General features: G+C 40.8%; 1 protein-coding gene across 3 annotated transcripts in view; it reads right to left on the bottom strand.

The window, feature by feature from the left end:
- The window catches only part of mtmr4 (myotubularin related protein 4), a 73,038-nt gene extending 66,733 nt beyond the window's left edge, over nucleotides 1-6,305 (bottom strand). The window contains exon 1 of one of the 3 annotated variants that reach the window (XM_035433558.1): nucleotides 6,183-6,305. The gene's annotated coding sequence lies outside the window, so the exon portion shown is untranslated. The other 2 variants (XM_035433562.1, XM_035433563.1) reach the window with 2 other exon arrangements.
- Nucleotides 6,306-12,966: the final 6,661 nt, after the last annotated feature.

The following is a 12,966-nucleotide window of genomic DNA, read 5'->3' as shown; positions in this document are numbered from 1 at the left end:
AACAGAAAGAGGGAGAGAAAGACTTCCGTTCAGTCAAACTCAAGTGCATTTTCTCCACAGACAAAAAGGTCATACAAGAGCTCCTGATTGGTTTATGACCATTTCATCAGTAGTGGCAAGTATAATGGCAGTTATCAAAATGTATTTAGTGATCTTTCAAAAGCTTCCCCTTAAAAAGCAAAAGAAATGGAGGAAAATGTCAATTCCTTGAGGATAACAGGGGGTAAAAACTGACACAGTACCGTAACCGAGCTAAACTGACCCTTGACAGTCTGAGCTTCAACCAAATATAGCAAGCGGGAAGGTTGCAGGTTAATCCACTAGCGACTTCACTACTGGGTTTAATAAAGAAAGGTCTTTAGCTCCCACTAGCTTCTCCCATTCTCTTCAGTCATTACAAATAGAGTGGGCTTCAGGGTTTCAAAGAGCATTTGAAAACTTCCAATGAAGGAAATACATCATCAATTTGAGAATTTTATCACCGTTAACTATTTAAGAGAGAGCGAGTCACTCTCAGCTCAAGGCCAAGAATGGAAAAAAAAAAAAAAAAAAAGAACAGAAACATTCACCCAAAAGGATTACATTTCTATCTTCTAAAGCCAACAAAAGCAACAAAAAAAGTGTTTGGCAGAAATATGATCTGCCACTAAACTGCAAAACCACACTACACTGTGTATGGACTGGCTTTGTTCTAATAACTGTGACTTCCACCTAACGACCTGCCTGTGAAGCACTTGGCATTCTGAAAACATGAGCACTGATTGGGTGAATGATGTGTTAGATTTGGAAACTTCAATTTACATACATACAAGTCATACTTTCCATGTGGGGCAGCAGAGCAGGGGAAAACACAGCTGGGGAAAGGGAGCCCCGGCTGAAAATTTCACTTCTTTTTTCCTCTTAAAAAGGAGTTTCACTTACTGCGCCTCTGCACATCTGATAGGCACTTCTACGGCAACAGATACCCTGACGACCATGCCTTCTTAGAATTTCACAAGAAAAGAGAAGGAAAACAATAACAAAGCAAGTTTGGGCAAGGTGATTACAGTAAAATTAATTGAATTAAAAAGTACTAATAAATATGTGAATAAATAAAAACAAGAAAAAGAAAATGGGAGTCGATGCAGTCTATTCTGCCATCACTGCGGAACCTTCAAAGAAAACAGATATCAACCTATCTGTCGACCGCCTTACTTGTCATTCGCACAACCAAACAAGAAAGGCTCGAAGTTCACCCGTGATAGCAAAACATAGTATTTTTCGGAGGGTATGCAGTGCACCCTTATCCTGCACCAGATACGGGGTCGGAATAGCTTCCTATCGCAGTCAAAACACGGGGCTAAAGGGCGGAGATGGCGGCGACATTAGAGGCCCAGCGATGGCGGTCATAAAGCAGTTCAGCCCAGCGCTGCCTCCTCGTGATCTCTCCTTCAGCATGACCCTTGATACGGATTAGTCCATATATACAGCCGGCATTTCATTACAGATCTGGCACGGTTAGCCAGATCCATGCCATGTGTCCTCTGCATGCACTTCAAAGCAGAGAGACAGAGGAGTGTTTAATGTAAATGGTCAACTCGCCTTTAAATATGTGAGTATTAACAATATACTGTACTGAGAAAAATGTAAGAGAAATTCCCTGTAAAATCTAATGTACGGCCCGACAAATGTTTTCCCCCATTTGAAAAGTTTTTGTCATCAGATATGAAATGTTAAATGCTAACAATTCTTAATGGTGCAAGTCAAATGAACCGATAAAGATAACTTCTTGCAACTCTATGATTATGATCGCATATGAAATGCAATATTTTAGCGTCTCATTCATTTACACACCGGGTGTTATGTTTCAATTTATTTCTGCCAGCATAGCAACATTACTTCTTATGCAATTTGTGACTTCCGAGGCCAACCTTCAGACTAAAATTAGCAAATGGACCAGACTGGATTATCTAAATTAACCATAGCTTAGATAAGTGCTCAGCAGGATCAGTGAAACTACCTGCAAGTCTTCCTGCAACTGATCGATAGCTTTTCAAAAATTATACACTCAATGCTCTAGAAATCTTGCTTTTTTAAATCGAAGAAAGCTAATATTGGCTTGCTGTGCTTTGAGCACATTTGTTTGTTTCAGTTAGGCCTAGCTGAATTATAATTTTAAAGGAAACAAAACTCTTATAAAATGACAGTATTTTTATAGTTTTACTTTTTTCACTATAAAATGTAGGTTAACATATTCTTTATCGATAAAAACAATGCAAGAGAAACATTTCAGAAACAAATGTTTTGATTGCACCAACTGCAAACGAAGAGAAGCAGCTTCAGGAACAATTTGTGGTTTTTCATACCAGGAGATAACGCCAAGGCTGCCTGTTTAACTGCCTGTCTTGTACCAAGTGGCTACCGTGGGAGAAGAGGGACACACACACACAAAAAAAGTGTTACATCTGTCTTGCAGATGAAAAAAAAAATGTCTTGCATCACTCAAGAGGTGGAATATTTTCCAGACGGGAAAAAGGTACATGGCAGACAGACCTGCCAATCAAATCCCCACAGCCAGTGCACACTTCCACATTCCTCCCCAACCTCGATTCACAGGCTGAATTCACAGAGGAAGAACAAAGTTATGTAATCCTCTGCCTAGGAAATACAGCAATAGAAGACACCGGAGCGCTTTAGCCGTGCTACAGAGGGTGTACCTGTGACAGATGATGCTAAATCTGTCCCCAGAAGATGAATATGCAAATAGAGATGTGCCAAGTTCAGGACGCAATTTACAGGTCACAAGCCAATAGTCAATCAAGGTAGCGTCCAACAGTGTCACCGAAAACACCGAACAGTATTCTTTTCCACCTAGCATGACACTAGTCATTATTCTGAGTACAGATATCGATAGTAAAGAAGAAAAAAAATGCAATGTATTAATATTTGGACAAGTGGGGGAAAGCGGTTTTGGGGGAAAAGTTGCAACCTTTTGGTGTGAACAGGTTACAACTGACTATTCATGCCCATGCAGCCACAATTCTATGTACTGGCCATTGAGCGTTTTCTTCTTTTTTTATTTTTATTTTTTTAAACTGGTCAATAACATGGATACCATGCATGCTAGCACATTCAGGTAGACTGATGAGTCAGGAGGACAGTGCACGGGCAGTCTACTGGAACTCACCATTTTCCATATAGGTTCATTTCACTCATGAAATGGCCACATCCATGCAGCTAGCTTCTAATAAACAAGCTGCTAAATACCGCAGAACACCTCCCCCAGCTTCTGCATCAAAGCTAAAACTGTAAAACTTATTATAACACTAATTTCTAGGGACCTTGATTAAGGCCTAATGCAATTTACCTATTCACAGTAAATGGAAAAATATGATATGATGGGCACAATAGGCAAACCTGTACCATATGATCATTGCGAAAATGGATTCTGCAGCTAAGCAATGACAGTATTTTCAATGCCTTTACCTTACATCTGATTTGTATTTCCTGAGGGGGTTTCTTGATGACATTAATGCTAGTCGCACGATTGCCTAGCCTTGTTTTTTTGGCCCCCGGTGCCCTCTTGATGATACCATATTTTTGTATTATTGAGAATAACATTGGCATTATCCACTACTCTATGTTGGTCTGGATAAGAGCGTCTGCCATGTAACAGCAACCCAATGCAAAGTTTTGTTGCTAAAAGTATAGGCTAACAAAAGCCATGAGGATGTCTTTTCGTCAATGCACCTGCTGAATTTCAACTCCTAAGACATGATGGGAGCAATGCAGTGCAACCCTGTGTTTTATCACACAGTAATAAGGACACAGAATTATATGTTGTTCGGATAACATCTTGCATTTCTGACTGCTGACCGCAGCACAAAAATCCAACCTGCAATTTGCCAGCACAGCCATTTTTGTTGCGAACACTGAAACACAGCCGTGCTAAAGGTAGGCTACATGCGTGTTCTGCTTTCAGAACCTCTCAATAGTTCAGGTTACCACATACTTTGAATCTGAACTAAAGCTTATCATAATATGAAACAAAAAGCTCCACCCATTGAATGGTTCTTGAAAAACATTAGCCTACAAGCCCTTTACTAGGTAAATCAAATCAATCCAATATGAAATTCACCCAGGCACAGCATAACATATTTTAGTGTAAAATATCCCACATATATAATCTCACTTTATGTACTTTGTACTGGGGTATCATAAATAGGCGCAATTAATAAATTCATTTAAAATATAAAAGGAGTAGTGAAAGCTGTACAGTGAGATGTGAGGCGAAATGCATCCTTTTATTAAAATTTGGATATTTTTTTAAAGGACGAAAATGAGTAGGATATAAGGCCACATTCTTGTCTCCCATGTCCCATCTCCACCCCCTTATAATCAAGATGCTGATTACAGAATGTTGTTACGATATTGGAAGATTCTAGACACTCAGTAGTCTGAAGAGAATAGGTTCTAGTCTTAATAGAATGTCTCAATGAATTTCCCTGTTCTTCTGTATGTAAACACGTTTGAAACTGTTAGCTGCTGGAAGAGGTCATGGAGTGCCTGGGCAGTGGAACACTTCACAAAGCCGGCCGTGCAGTCGCACTCACGTAGTTGCATGTTGCAATGGGTTTCACTGTGTCATGCGCGCACAAACAAACTGTACAGGATCCACTGGCGAATAAATGGTGTCACGGTGGGAGTTATTTAAAGAGAGGCTTGACCTGTTATTTGATCAGGAGCATTAATCAGACATTTCAACCAGCAATGGGCTGGCTGTGGATTTGGCATGGCTAATTGACATGGAACCATCAACTGCTTCAGCAATTGGGACACACTGGCAGTTTCGGCCTTTAGACGTATTGGCGCATGCATGCTGTAACCAAGATGTCGGGAAATGGCCTTGGGCTTGCAGAATCTGCAATTCCACCATTACATGACCATTACAATGTGAGGCACTGCCCGACCCCAACACATATTTAGTAATTTCTTCAACATAAAATATGAAGAATAACACATTATCATAATACCTCCGTCGCGTTAGTGATTTACTCTGACAGGTCGGTGTAGTTACCCTGACTTTTGGCTTGCCTGTTGGCCCACTGACTTTAATACTAGCAACGTTATACACACAATTTCACTATAATTGATGTTATATGTGACTAGTAAAACAGTAACGTTACCTCTAGATGACGATCTACCTATTCAGGGCACTTCCAGCTCGATAATAAAACACCGAATCATTCAAAAGCACATATTGACGACAGGTGAAAACCCAAGGATTGGCTAGCACCACCTAAAACCGAATTTTAAAGGGATTCCAAAAGTATACAGTTGGCTTGGTATCCAAATTTTTCTTACACGACTGGCCCGACACAATAGCATTTGTCAAAGAACTTGGTGACTTCATAGTCAATATCACGCCCACTTACACCGGAGTCAACTGCGTTTGCGAGACATTGGGGCTACAAAATGTATCGTTCCGAGGTCGCTAGATAGCTCCGTTAGCTATACATCTACGATGTATTTAAATCGAATAATTTGATAATTAGAGATGTGCTTGCAATGTTGAAAAAAATCCTGATTTGGCTTGCCTAGGCTCATTCGTGCAGTAAAGATTAGCTACCTGCATACGGTCGGATGTTTTGGTTATTTAACCCAGTTTAATACCCAAACTGGTTCGCAAGCGGTGTATTATCCAGGCAGGCGGCGTAGATGTCGGTATCGGTCTTGCTGGTATAACATTAGTAGCTAATTGCAAGATGATGTCAACCGCCTTTACACATTATGGACGCCAATGCCTGCGCCGTCATATAGCCTCCTTAGCCAACAATCTACACAGGAATTGTGTTAGCTACATAATTGGCAATCTAGAGAAGCGCAAAACAACCAGACGGACTGTATAACGGTGTAGTTGCAAGCGAATAAATGATTAACATACGGGTGTTACCTTTTGGACGTCTAGCTAGCTAGCTAGCTTGCAAGTACAGAAACAACCGTCAGATCTCATTGGCTACTGAATGGCCACAGTTGCAATGGGTGAAACACATGCATGTTAACCATTTCTTATAGATTACAAGCGAAAACAAGGAAAACAGAAATTGAATTCACAGTGCTCTTGGCGCAACACCGCAAAATGCATTCAAAACGATCACGAATAATCACATACATTTTTAAGAAAATACAATCGAGTTACTCACTCAGAAACAATCAGCTGATACAACGGTGACTCAGTATACTACACCACTTCCGCATTCAAGAGCGATGACCTATGTAACAGCCAATCCAGATTAGACAACCAAATAAGTTTCACCAATAAATTCGCGGTATTCAGAACGATAACGTCATAGGCTAGATGAGCCCAGCCAATGAGAAATCACAACAGGTAGAAAGTCACACCGACGTTAAGGTTTTTGAATGGCGCGTACACACCCACGTGTAAGCCAATCAAACACCACACTAGAAAAAGGAACGCGATCAACTTGCAGCGATGCTATTGGACAAGTGGAAAACCTGAAAGCCAGTAGAAAATCACAGCGCGGCACAGAAGAGTCACATGCGCGGGCGCATGGGTGCTATTTTAAAGTGAAAGGCTCTTCTAGAATTTCTATAATATTCACACAAAAATCTCCACATAATTAACACGGAACACCAGAAGCTACGACATGTTACTAAAGGAGACCTTTTTAAAAGTAATAGACGTGGTAGCTTCTATCTAATTGTTGTCATAATAATAAACAGTACAATGTTATATGTTTTGTACAAAAAGCTGATTTGTGATACTGTTGTTGTATTTGCAATGATATTATTACTTACACTGTTTATTATGATTATGGTTATTATTTGAATTCATTTATTTTCACCATGATTATATATTGTTGCCATATTTTGATATGGCATGCATTCACAGTCATGCAGTAAATTGTATCTTAGAAAGCTATTAGATGAATCTATTCAGTCCCATCCTGGCTGGGATGTTCACTAATTTTCCTGACTGCAACAGAACACTGCAGCATCTTCGGTCGTGCCCATTTGGGATGAAACTCTTCCTACCCACCTAGGATTTCAAATGATCTATGCATTTATAGCCATCATTGATCGTTACTCCGGTCATGGGCGGTCATACACGAGCCCCACAGTTAAATGCTTTCAGTGGGAAATCAGCAAGAGATTTCCCCTTGCTCCCCAGATTATTCATTTTAAGAAGCCCTCAATCTAAGGGCTTTGTGCCGTGGCCTGTTGATAATAGCTTACATGTTTAATTCAACCTTCATTCAAAAGCAATTATGCAAAAAATTAATTAATTAATTAATTTTAAAAAATGATAAGAAAATCCTGTGTGTCCCAGTGGCTAACATTTGTGCAGTTTTAAATTAGACCAAGAATCTTCTAAGAATTTAAATTATTATTTTTTAAATGCTTGATGATTGTACATACCTATTATATTCTGCATTCCAGAGGTGGCCAATCAGTCCACAGACCACTGACAGGAAAAATGACCTCTTCTAAATGAAGCAGGGAATTTGCAGATTAATATGTACATGAAAAAAAGAATGGTTTAATAGGAACAAGTGCTTTAACCTGGAGCTTCTCCTATGATATCCTGGCACAAAACATCTTTTTTTGTTTTGCTTTGTTTTACAGTAAGTAAAATTCAAAGTAAATCAAAGTAAGATAAAAAAACATAATCAATATTTTCATAATGGCACTGGAAAATAATCACAGGCGCACAGATTTGTGCATGCATGTGGCCCAGATTTCATTTTCCGTATTCCTAGTGTTTTGTAGTCAAATGCTCAAGCTATTTCTGTTGCTGGCCTTCACTTTGATGTTTTGGGATGACTTCAGATGCTCTTTTGCTTCCGCTATCAGGCACGCAACCCCTTCACCTCTCCTTTAACTGTGCGACAAGACCGTGACCTTTCACCGCAGACCTGGAAGAACACCACCTACTGTCCCACTCCAGAAACCCATCTTTCTGGCTCACGTAGTGACTGGAGGCGAAGCGCCGTGCAGTCACTACGAGGAGCTGAAGTAAAACCACGGTGGAGATTTGGATTGGATATTTTACTCGAGGTAGCAGCTGCAATGTCTGATCACAATGAACATCCTTAAAAAAGCGTAAAGGTTGCAAATGAGGTTGGACCACGGCCTTTCAGTAGTGACCATTGGGGCTGGCTTTAGGATATAGCTGGCCCTAATCAAGAATGAACCGGGGACGGAAATTGGGGTTGGGGGGGGGGGGGGGGTATTGTTAACTGGCTTAAGAACAATAGCATCAAAACAGCTGTTCGCACCATGTGAATACTTCAAAAATGTCTTTCCAAAAAGGACACATTAAGAACCTGATTTGTGTGGCCCATAGATGTTTCTGGCCCTAAGCGATCGCATAGTGTGTTTATGTCAGCAGACAGCCCTGGTGACCGTGTGCAGAAATGGCTGGAACCAGGGGAACCAGAGGAGGAGGACAAGGAGCTGCCACTGGATGGAGCCATTTAGGGGCCCAAGGGCACAGATGGGGCAGCGTGTCCTGCAAAAAGGGTTGCAACAGCAGGGATGAACAAAGATGAGGAAGTGTAAAAATAAAAGAGTCAACGGAAGGCTGCTGGCAAGAGCAGGGAGGGGAGAGAGAGGCTGGTGGAGCAAGAGACACAGCAGATGCTGGATGTAGTCTCAGGAAAGGGAAGTATTGTAAAATAACACCATTTAAGAAAGAACAGGTCAAAAAGTCAGAAAATGAGAGCGGCAGATGAATCAACAAATGTGTCCATTGAAAATAAATGGGGGAGTGTATGAAGAATGTGAGGGGAATTAATTTAATAGTGTAAGAAATCTGTCTCTGATGCCAATATGTCTGCTGGCCACACATTCCCATGATCTTATCATTATCACAATACAGTTGGTACAATGGTAGAATAGCGACCGGGAGTGAGAGATTGGGAACCATCCAAGTCAACAGACGTGCTAATTCAATCACAACAGGACGGCCAATACACTACGGCCTAATTGATAGGTGTTACAGAACTGACTATATCCTTCTTAGTATGTGCATTCAACACTCCTGATCAAAGCTTTGAAAACAAATAAGAAGCAGCCTCTGGAAAGGTTTGTGGTTCAGTCGGACTCCAAGGTGTCATTTGTGTGCTTTGTCACTGCCGGTATTGGAAATAAACTTTGTACATTTTCATCACGTTCGAGAGACGTCCTTTTTTCCTTACAATAGGTTCTGTGTACATGCAGAAGTTGAGCCTGATGTAATAAAGGAAATGTGTGAGTGGCTTTGAGGAAGGGGTCAGAAAGTATGAGTATTGAGTATTAGAGTGAATGTACACCCCCCCCCCCCCCCATAAAAAAAATAAAAAAAAAAAGAACAAGACCAGATACGATACAAAGAACTCATAGAATTTTGTGGACAAAATATTTTTAACAACTCCAGGCTTCTCTGTGAGTAAGGTCTCTTACCTAGCTCAGGAGGTAAGACTGCTTGTCTGGCAGTCGGAGGGTTGCCGGTTCAAACCCCGCCCTGGGCATGTCGAAGTGTCCTTGAGTGAGACACCTAATCCTTAACTGCTCTGGCGAATGAGAGGCATCAATTGTAAAGCGCTATATAAATGCAGTTCATTTACCTTCGGTGAGAAACGGGGTGTGTGACAAATCTTGCTTTTGAGTTACATGCTTGGCTAAAACTAAACCCCCTGGGCAAGGGGCACGTACAATGAGTTCCATAATGTTTGGGACAAATTTTTTTCTTGATTTGGCCCAGTACTATACAATTTTTGATTTGCAATCAAACAAATCACATGATTAAAGCTTCTCATCTTTTATTAAAGTCTACATTTATATACTTTGGTTTCACAATTATACGTTTTGGTTTAGTGGAAATTACTGCACAGTCCCTGATTTCAGAGCACCATGATCTTTGGGACAAATGGCTTCACAGGTGGTTCTCATTTGTCTGGTGTGTTCAATTGCTCCCTTAGTGCAGGTATAAGAGTGTTAATTATCTAGTCTTGATTTTAGGCTTCTGATTGCCTTTGGAGTGTGTTATTGGCGTTTGTGAAGACTAGAGCTGAGCAGATTCAGTAGTGCAGATGCTTCCAATGAAAGTCAAGGAAGCCATTATGAGGCTGTATATATTGTATATATATAAAAGAAAACTCATTGACATCAGCCAAAACTTAGGCTCACCAAAATAAACTATTTGGAACATCATTAAGAAGAAAGAGGTCCCTGGTGAGCTTAGCAATTGCAAAGGAGGCTAAGGAAGTCCTCTACAGATTTTGACAGAAAAATTCTCACCATAATGAAGAAAATCCCCAAACCAAGGTAGTTACCAACCACAAAATCTAATCAGAAACAGCTGCCACCAGTTATCAATTAACACAGGCCCACATGCAGGACCAACAAAGTGTACACAAACATAGTCAGAAGTGCACATACTAAAGACTTTAGATTAGACAAGACCCCACTTTGTCAACATTACAAGCTCAGACGAGCCCCCGCTTGGCTCAAGGGCCATGACAAAAAGGGAGATGCATACTGACACTTTTAAAAAGCAAGTTCACATTTATTTAAAATAACCTAATTATACAAAGAACAGCACAAACATGGGGTGTGAAAGTCAGCATTATCAGTAGTGTAGGTGGGTGGACGTGTGAAAGGTGTGGTGAAGCAATGTTGTATGGTGTAAAACCAGAAACACAGCCAATACCTAAACAGAAGCCAAAATGTGGGGAGAGAGCTCTCCTTAAAACTGGAGACAGGCACATCTTAACATCTCTGGGAGCCCTGGGCACAGGTGCTCCCATTTGCACCAATGACCCTCTGCTTTGCCCTTCAGGCACCTGTGAACAATACAACAACGATCAGCACGGGTAGTAGAGTAGGGAGTTGTCACACTCTTCAGAAGGCAGAAGTGGATGTGTCAGTAACTACTGTCTGCAGAAGACTTCACAAACAGAACTGTAGAGGCTACACTGCAAGATGCCTACCACTAGTTAGCTGAAAAAACAGGATGGCTAGGTCACATTTTGCTAAGAAGTACCTAAAATACCCAGCAGAGTTCAGGAAAATGGTCTTGTGGACAAATGTAGAAAAGATTCACTTTTATCATAATGATGGCAAGAGCAAAGTGTGGAGGCCAAAAGGAACTGCCTAAGATTAAGAGCACCACCTCTCATCTGTGAAACATGATGGTATTATGGTTTGGGCATGTATGGCTACCACAGGTACTGTCTCATTTGTCGTTACTGATGATGTAACTGCTGATAGTGTACAGAAGCATCTCATCTCCTGAAGTTCAACCAAAAGCCTCCAAACTCATTGACAGTGCTTCATCCTACAGCAAGACAATAATATTGAACATACTGATAAAGCAACAAAGGAGTTTTTCAAGCCAAAAACTGGAAAATTTGTGACTGGCTATGTCATTCACATGAAATGAATTCAATTGAACCTGCATTTCTTGTGCTGAAGATCACCATTGTGTTACCTAATTCAGCGATAGATAGACAGACATTTATTTTAATGAAAATCTTCGAGATTATTACTTTAAGGCAACTAGCCCCCTAAACAGGCAGCATCACCACAGAAGATACTCAGCACCTGGTGATGTCCATGGGGCACAGACTTCAAGCAGTCGTTGAATGCAAAGGATATGCCACAAATTACTAAACATGCCACAATATACTAAACCTGACTACATTAATTTACATATGTGCAGTTTAACACTAGTAGGCAGTGTTTTTTTTTAAAAATTTTAAACTTCCTGTTATTGCCGAGCCTGACACCCAGCGAGCTCTCTGCATGATTCTTTGTTGTTGGCTGACGAGAGCTAAATGACATAAATGTCTGTAAACAACATCATGAATTTGAGGATAAAATAAATAAAAATACATCTAGATCTAGGTGACTTTGAAAGAGAGTTCATTGCTGGGGCACAGATGGCAGGAACTTCAGTCAAAGACAACTCAACTGGCCAGTGTTTCAGTTGCAACCGTGACGAAAAGTGACATCTGCATTTAGATCTTTGGGAAAGTCGTTAGTAAATACAGTTGGAAATTGCAGGCGAAATTGCACCTTTGATGACCGTGATGCTCGTACATTACTGCGATATGTACGGAAAAAACAGAAGAGCAACTCTTCCTCATGTGACTGAAAATGTCAATGCAGGATGTGAGAAGGCTGTGTCAGCAAGAACAGTGCATAGCCAACTACAGAGAGAGGGATAAACCCCTCACTACAAAGATGAATGCACATGTGCGAGTTCAGTGGTGCAAAAACCACAGACACTGGTCTACAGGAATGTGGAAAAAAGTCATGTAAAATGGTCAGATGAGTCATCCTTCACCATATTCTCGACAAGTGGGTGGGTGCATGCGTGGCGTACACCAATAGAATGGTACAGGCCTGAATGCTTGACCACTACAGTGATGGGGTCCGGTGGCTCTGTTATGCTGTGGGGGGGATTTTCCTGGCATGGTTTGGGTCCCCTTAAAGGGAAGGGTCACTGCAAATCAATACAAAGTTATTCTGAGTGACCACCTTTATCCCATGATGAAACATTTCTATCCTGATGGGAGTGGTCTCTTCCAGGATGACAATGCCCCCATCCACAGGCCACTAAGAGGTCACTGAATGGTTTGATGAGTATGGAAATTATGTGAATCATATGCTATGGCCTTCACAGTCACCAGCTCTTAACTCAGTTGAACATGTATGTGAGATTTTGGGCCAACGTGTTAGACAGCGCTCTGCACCATCATCATCAAATTTATTATTATTTTTTTTTCAACTATGTGATATGCAAAATGCATCTTTTGGAGAAAGAGGTTGTGCAGTTGCTTGTTCATGATCTTTAAAAGTTTAATCTACAAGAGATTCAGTTGTTTCAAACCACTTCCTAGGTCCAGTCAGTTGTTTGAGAGAGACTTTAACAGTTTATCATTTCTATATCTACAATGCCCACAATTATGTATCCCCACC

Source organism: Anguilla anguilla, chromosome 9, assembly GCF_013347855.1.
Source record: "Anguilla anguilla isolate fAngAng1 chromosome 9, fAngAng1.pri, whole genome shotgun sequence".
Classification (NCBI taxonomy): Eukaryota; Metazoa; Chordata; class Actinopteri; order Anguilliformes; family Anguillidae; genus Anguilla; species Anguilla anguilla.
This window is presented reverse-complemented; position numbering and strand designations above follow the sequence as displayed.